A 6,000-nucleotide genomic window follows, 5' to 3' on the forward strand; every position below is an offset into this window, starting at 1 on the left:
TTTTTTATTTGAGTGTAGTTGACACACAATGTTGCATTATTTCAGGTGTACAACATAGTGATTCAACTTCTCTATACTTAGCTATGTTCCTCAGAGATGTAGCTACCATCTGTCACTGTACAACATTATTATAATATCACTATTATATTCCCTGTGCTGGGCCTTATATTCCTGTGACTAAGATTTTCTTTTTTGCTATATCACTGATTTTGAGCAATGGAATTACGATGTGCCTTGGTGTGGTCATTTTCACAAGTTTTGTGTGTGTGTGTGTGTGTGTGTGTGTATGTTTCAGATTTATTGAGCTTCTTGGAATTGTGGATTTCCAATCATTTCTTCAAATAATTTTTCTGTCTTTCCTTCTGAGACCCCAGGTCACATATAGTTATTAATAGCTCACTGGTGCTCTATTCATTTTTAAAAATCTTTTTCTCCCTTTATGTTTCATTTTGAATAACATCTATTGCTATGCCTTCATGTTCACTAACCTTTTATTCTGCAGTGTGTAATCTGATGTTAATCCCACCTATTGCATTTTTACCTCAGATGTAGTTTCCACCTCTAGAATATCATTTTGGAAATGATTATATTTTTATTGTCTCAACTTTTGATGCATATTGAATACAGTTATAGTGACAGTTTTAAGGCCTTTATTTGCTAATTCTAACATCATGTTAGTTCTAGGTTGCTTTCAATTGAATAATTTTTTAAAATTATGGTTTCTTTTTTTCTGCCTCTTTGCATGCTTGATATTTTTTTTATTGGGTGTCTGCTATCGTCTCCTTGAAGTGTGGCCTGGGAATTCCTTCAAGGCAGTAATCTGGGGAAATCATATGGTTCAATTTTTTGTTTGCTTATTTCCTATCCACTATCTTTCATTTGGTTGCTTCATGCAAAAGAGTAAATCTAGTTCCTGTTACTCCATCTTGCTTAGAAACTACAATGGTTAATTTTATGGATAGATTTGACTGTACCATGAGATGTCCAGATATTTGCTTAAATATTATTCTTAGTATTCCTAGTATTCTTAGAGTGTTTTTGGATGACATTAATATTTAAATTGGTATATTGACTAAAGCAGATTGCCCTTCTTAAAGTTGAAGGCCTGAACAGAATGAAAATGCTGACCATCCCCCAAATAAGAGAGAATGCTTCTTGCCTAGCAATCTTTGAATTGACATCAGGCTTTTTCCTGTCTTCACAGTAGAACTAAAACATTGACTTTTCCTGAGTCTTGTACCTGACAGCTTTCAAACTAAAACACCATCAGCTCTCCTGGTTCTTAGGCCTTTAGTCTCAGACTGGAACTAAATCATCAGCTGTGCTGGATCTCCAACTTGCCTGCCTATAAAATTACATAAAACAATTAGGTATAATAAATCTCTTTATATATACATATATAATGTACATATGTACATTATATACATTATATTATAATGTACATATGTATATAAAATAAAAATTCCTTTGCAAACTCTTTGATTAGTAACTATTCTAATCTTAATCATACTAATAATACTAACTCTGAATTAGAATCTCATTGCTCTTCTAAATCTTCCAAAATTTTTTCGTCCTGGGAGGATACTATATTATTATTCTCTGTTCTCTAGAGAAACAGAACCAATATTATATATATGTTTGGAGAGAATTTATTATGAAGAATTGGCTCATGAAATTATGAAGACTGAAAATTCCCCAGCTCTGTAGATGGCAAACTGGAAACCCAGGATTGCTAATGTTTAGTTCTAATCTAAAGGCCAGCAAGTTTGAGACCCAAGAACAACCAACTCTTCAGTTTGAGTGTGAAGGCAGAAAAAACTGATGTCTCAGCTCAAAGACAGTCAGACAGGATGAATTCTCCCCCATTCACAGGAAGGTCAGCCTTTTTGTTCTATTCAGGCTTTCAACTGGTTGGATAAGGCCCATTCTCATTAGAAAAGGCAATCTGCTTTATTCAGTTTACTAATTTAAATGTTAATTTCATCCAGAAATACCCTCACAAACCTAGAATAATGTTTTACCAAATATCTGGGTTCCCTGTGGCCCAATCAAGTTGACACATAAAATTGGCCATCTCGGAGAACTATTCATTGTTTACTTTTTCCACTTCATCTCCACTGAACTTTGTAAGTGAAACTCTAACTGCTTTAACCACTGTGTCTCATTTTACAACCCTCCCCCCACACACAGAATGTAAACATCCTAGAAATAGGTGGAAATGTAAAATGTAGAAGTTATAAGATCCTTCATAATCTATTGTTCCATTTATTTCAGAGAATCTATCAACAATAATACATAATATATACTACATATGAATAACGTTTTAATTAATAACCATCTGAATGATATAATATCTTAGATGAACTCTTATTGCTGCAAGTAAAATAACTATAACTGGACTTCAAAGATTGCCAACCAGAGGTTTTATCACATAAATATGTTGTAAGTAATTTGGTGATTCCAAAATTCCTTCATGGTAATTTAAACAGTGACTGTACTTATTAAGCTTTCAATATTTAGTTGTATAATGGGAGCTACAAACAAAATCACTAATTTAAAAGTTAGCTGCTGCTTAAACTGTTATCCCTAAAATAAGTTTGTATAGAAAGAGGTATGTTTTTCATTAGGAAACCTTGTTGATACAACAACCTGATGTTTTAGAGGTAACTCTTCCATACACCCTCTAAAAAACAGTCTAGAAGAGAGAAATCTGGACAAAGATTTCTTCATTTTACATTGTAAGACATGCATTATATATCATAATTTTATGTCTTATAGTTAATAGGTATGCACACAAAAATGTGTGTCTTTTTGTTCCCCCAGTAAAAGTTGTTATTAAATCATGGGTTTGTCTTTAAACATATGGCATCTTATGCTAGAAAAACATTAAAAATAGTTGAAATTTTGCATCTTTATTACTCCTCATAAAGTAAAGGAGGTGGGTCCTTCAGAGGCCTGAAGAAGAGTATATTGATGGAAAAGCAGACTCTCAGCATGGGTAGACACACATAAATTTAGAGAAGGCAAGATCCTGAGGTAAAATGCTGATGAAAGCTGAGTGTCCAGGGCATTTCAGGAAAATTATATTAAGTATTCCATATTAAATTGTTGCCTTCTGTAAGCTTCTTAATTATCTTCTATTTTGTGGTAAATGTGGTTGCTTTCTCAGTCCCTTGTTAGTGAAGGGGCAGAGTCCAGTAGAAGAAATTCTCCAGCATGAGTTACTGTGGAATATTTCAGCAGCCTCAGGAAAGGAATAAATGATATGGTTGGTCAGGAACCCAGCAGAAGCAGGAAGTGGAAAGAAGTGAAATTAAGTCTGTAAGCTCTGTATTTGGAATGAAGCAGATGTTGAATGAACTGAAAGAGTGAATGATTGAAACTGCATGTCCCACTCAGAATCTTCTAAGATCTTGGGGATAGTGTTACTTCCCAGTTTGAATGTACATATATAGGAATGAGTGACAGCAGAAGTCAACATAGTATAATTGGGTATTAGACCTGACTTACATACAATAAATGAAACAGTTTTCCTCGAAACATTTTGTTCTACTAATTTCTTAGCTAATTATTTCTTCCCAGATAATATAAGGGTAAATATTGATCCCAAATATCATTTGGATGCTTTTTTTTTTTTAATTGAGGAAAATAAGTGAAGCTCTCTTTTTCTTCTTTGGCTCCAGAATATAAAATTTAGCAGTGGTATAATTGCACTAACTAACTCTTATTATACATACAGATTATTAGGGGAAAGCAAATAAATATTGAGGACACAATTCCCATTTTTATACTGTCTGCTACAAATCATGGGGACAAATTTGTTCCTCACTTAGTGGGGGGTTAACATTATTTTATACATTTATAACATCATTCCTGGGTCCCTTCATGTCTTCACTCATCCTTTTTCATTTCTTTATTAATTTTGATTTATTTGTACTATAGTTTTATATTTATATAATCAATTCACTATTGCTATTCAAATACAGTTCATGTACAAGCACCATGTACTATTGGCATTACCTGAGAGCTTGTTAGAAGTGCAACATCTCACGCCCCAAAGCAGAATCAGAATTTATATTTTAACAAAGTCCCCAAGTAATTGGCATGCTCAAGAAAAGTGGGAAGTATGACTTTAAACCACTTTTCATCTACTCTGTATAGGGTGTATATAAATGATTTATCAAAATGAATTAACATCTTCTAGAAAATAAATGGTATTTACTGTGCTACCCACCCTGATGATAAGTCTTACTTTCATTTTGTGGATGAGATTAAGGAACAAGTTCAGAGAGTCTGCTCAAAGACACATGACAAGTGAGTGGCAACCAGAAATAGATGAGTTTCCCCAGCTCTGAGCGCTTGGTCATATCGCAAATCTACGGTGGGTGGGCCTGCACCAGAGTCGAAGTGTCTGTGATTTTCTCTCACCCAAATCAGGGTGTTCACAATTTGTAAGGAAATTTTACTTTGACAAAGCAAACTTCCTCTGAGAAAAACCTCAAGCTTTTCATGCTGCAAAAATGTTGTCAGAGAAGCATGGATATGAGTAACAAAATGAAAATAAGGCAGCTGATTCTAAATACATCCTAGTCACATCTAGGAAGTGGGTGTAACCAATTTAGGAATCTGAGAGTAGTAGTCCTGAATTGCACTTCTTGTTGTGACCCATGGATGATGATGAGTTCAGAATCACACGGGAAGATGGATGCAGGCGGGTAAAGCTGGAAGACATAACATAACTAATGTCACTGAGCCAGATACCCTGGAAGAGTGACATTTAAAATCATAAAAATTAGTTTATAAAAATCTTTTAAATCCCACCAAAAACTGACAATTTTATGTGGTTACATATGACAGTCTACATGACACCACAGGTCTTCCTAGTTGAGTGATAGGCTGAAAATTACAATGTCTAGAATTGGCTTCTAAAAAGATCAACGGTAAAAAAAGAGAAAAATGAAAAATAACACCCCTCTTAGGAGAAACTAACCGAGATATCTGACATTAAAACCTAATGGTTGGGGCACCTGGATGGCTCAGTGGGTCAGGCGTCTGCTTTCAGCTCAGGTCATGATCCCAGCTTCCTGGGATTGAGCCTGATGTCTGTCTCCCCGCTCAGTGGGGAGTCTGTTTCTCCTTCTGCCCCTGGCCCTGCTTGTGCTCTCTCTCTCTCTTTTTCTCTCCCTCTCTCTCTAATAAATAAATAAAATCTTTAAAAAAATTATAAAAATAAATTAAAAAATAAAACTGAATGGTTCTTTTAATGAGAAAAGAATATTTCTTCCATTTATTTCACTCTAATAAAGTCCAACTTTGTTCCTTTATGAGGCTTATTGTTTCATAAGTTTCATAAGAAGACCCCCAATACTGGCATGCTTCAGAAGAGTCCAACTGAACCTAGAAAAATAAAAGTGATCACGGAAAGTCTGATAGATTGTGCACAGCATAAACAACAATACTGAGTTTCCTGTGGGAAAATTGGAATTAGGCAAAAGCATTTAAATTGCAAGCATGTATTCAAAGCGGAAATCATTGGAGAAGCCCAAAATGCTTTGCAGATGCCAGACAAAAACTTCAAGAAAAGAGATTTTAAAAAGCAAATTTTACCTCACATTTAGTCTCCGCTTTCAGTTTTTATTTTCAGCCAGTGGTACTGGAGCTGACAAGAACCCTGGGAGCTGGTGGTGGTAGTCCCAGGAGGGCAGGGCCGGGGGAACCTGGGGAGGCTCACTTCTGTCTCCGAGAGAAAAGTAAGTACTGGATTTGATCTGAATGTATTAGTCAGTGACTTTACAGGCAGTTAAGATATAAAAAGGTTGACCTATACACACATACATGCACACAGAGGCAGGCACTGCTGTTTCAACAGCTGGTGCAGCCAGGAAGCCCTGAGAAGGAAATGGATCAGGGTGGTGGCCAGAAGTAAGCACAGTCAGAGTGCCTGGACTTGAAGGTTTCCCCAGGGTTTCAAAGGGTCTGAGAGAAATGCATAGGGGAAGG

The 6,000-nt window shown here is 35.5% G+C and overlaps 1 protein-coding gene across 1 annotated transcript in view; it reads right to left on the minus strand.

Annotated features, from left to right (window-relative positions):
* LOC112835901 (sulfotransferase 1B1) overlaps nt 1-5,742 on the minus strand; it is a 32,459-nt gene extending 26,717 nt beyond the window's left edge. The window contains exon 1 of the mRNA XM_025887547.2: nt 5,608-5,742. The gene's annotated coding sequence lies outside the window, so the exon portion shown is untranslated. The remainder of the gene's footprint in view (nt 1-5,607) is intronic.
* Between the last annotated feature and the right edge of the window lie 258 nt (nt 5,743-6,000).

The sequence above is a fragment of the Callorhinus ursinus genome, unplaced genomic scaffold (assembly GCF_003265705.2).
Source record: "Callorhinus ursinus isolate GAN/ISIS: 27379988/994484 unplaced genomic scaffold, GSC_fseal_2.0 scaffold4, whole genome shotgun sequence".
Lineage (NCBI taxonomy): Eukaryota > Metazoa > Chordata > Mammalia > Carnivora > Otariidae > Callorhinus > Callorhinus ursinus.